General features: G+C 52.5%; 1 non-coding gene across 1 annotated transcript; it reads right to left on the reverse strand.

Annotated features, from left to right (window-relative positions):
- Nucleotides 1-573: 573 nt before the first annotated feature.
- Nucleotides 574-647, reverse strand: Trnaa-ugc (transfer RNA alanine (anticodon UGC)). The gene has a single exon. It is a non-coding gene; the product is annotated as a tRNA-Ala (tRNA).
- Between the last annotated feature and the right edge of the window lie 247 nt (nucleotides 648-894).

Raw genomic sequence — 894 nt, forward strand, 5'->3', positions numbered from 1 at the left:
ATCCATTCACCCATCCATCCACCACCTACCTAGCCATCCATCCACTTATCCATCTATCAATTCACTTATCATTCACCCATCCATTCATCCATTCATCCATTCATCCATCCATTCATCCATCCATCTATCCACCCATCCATCCATCCATCCATCCATCCACCCATCCATCCACCCTCTCATCTACCCACCCACCTATCCATCCATTCACCCATCCATCCACCACCTACCTAGCCATCCATCCACTTACCCATCTATCAATTCACTTATCATTCACCCATCCATTCATCCATTCATCCATCCACCCATCCACCCATCCATCCACCCTCTCATCTACCCACCCACCTATCCATCCATCCATTCATCAACCCATCCATCCGTCCACCCACCTATCCAAACTATCCACCTATCCATCCATCCATCTGTCCGTCCATCCACCTAGCCAATCATCCACCTGTTCATCCATCCATCCACCCACCCACCCACCTACCCATCTGTCTGTCCATCCACCTGTCCAACCATCCATCCATCCATTCATCCATCCATCTGTCCCTCCCTCCTTTTTTTTTTTTTTTTTTGTGATGCTGGGGATTGAACCCAGGGCCTTGTGCAGGCAAGGCAAGCGCTCTACCAACTGAGCTACATCCCCAGCCCCCTTACCCTCCTTCTATCCATCTCTTTTTCTTCAACTATCACTTGTGGAGCCCTCTTCTGACTGGGAGCTGGGAATACAGCGTCCTGGTCCTTGCCCTTGGGAGAGCAGCCTGGCGGAGGAGCAGACACTTGAAGGACCCTGGGGGAGCCTTGCAGGTGCTGTAGTAGGGATCCCGGAAGGGCAGGAGGGGCCGTTCCTCCTGGGCGGGGAGTGAGTTTGGGGGAAGAGCTGAGACACAGTCG

The sequence above is a fragment of the Urocitellus parryii genome, chromosome 4, assembly GCF_045843805.1.
Source record: "Urocitellus parryii isolate mUroPar1 chromosome 4, mUroPar1.hap1, whole genome shotgun sequence".
Classification (NCBI taxonomy): Eukaryota; Metazoa; Chordata; class Mammalia; order Rodentia; family Sciuridae; genus Urocitellus; species Urocitellus parryii.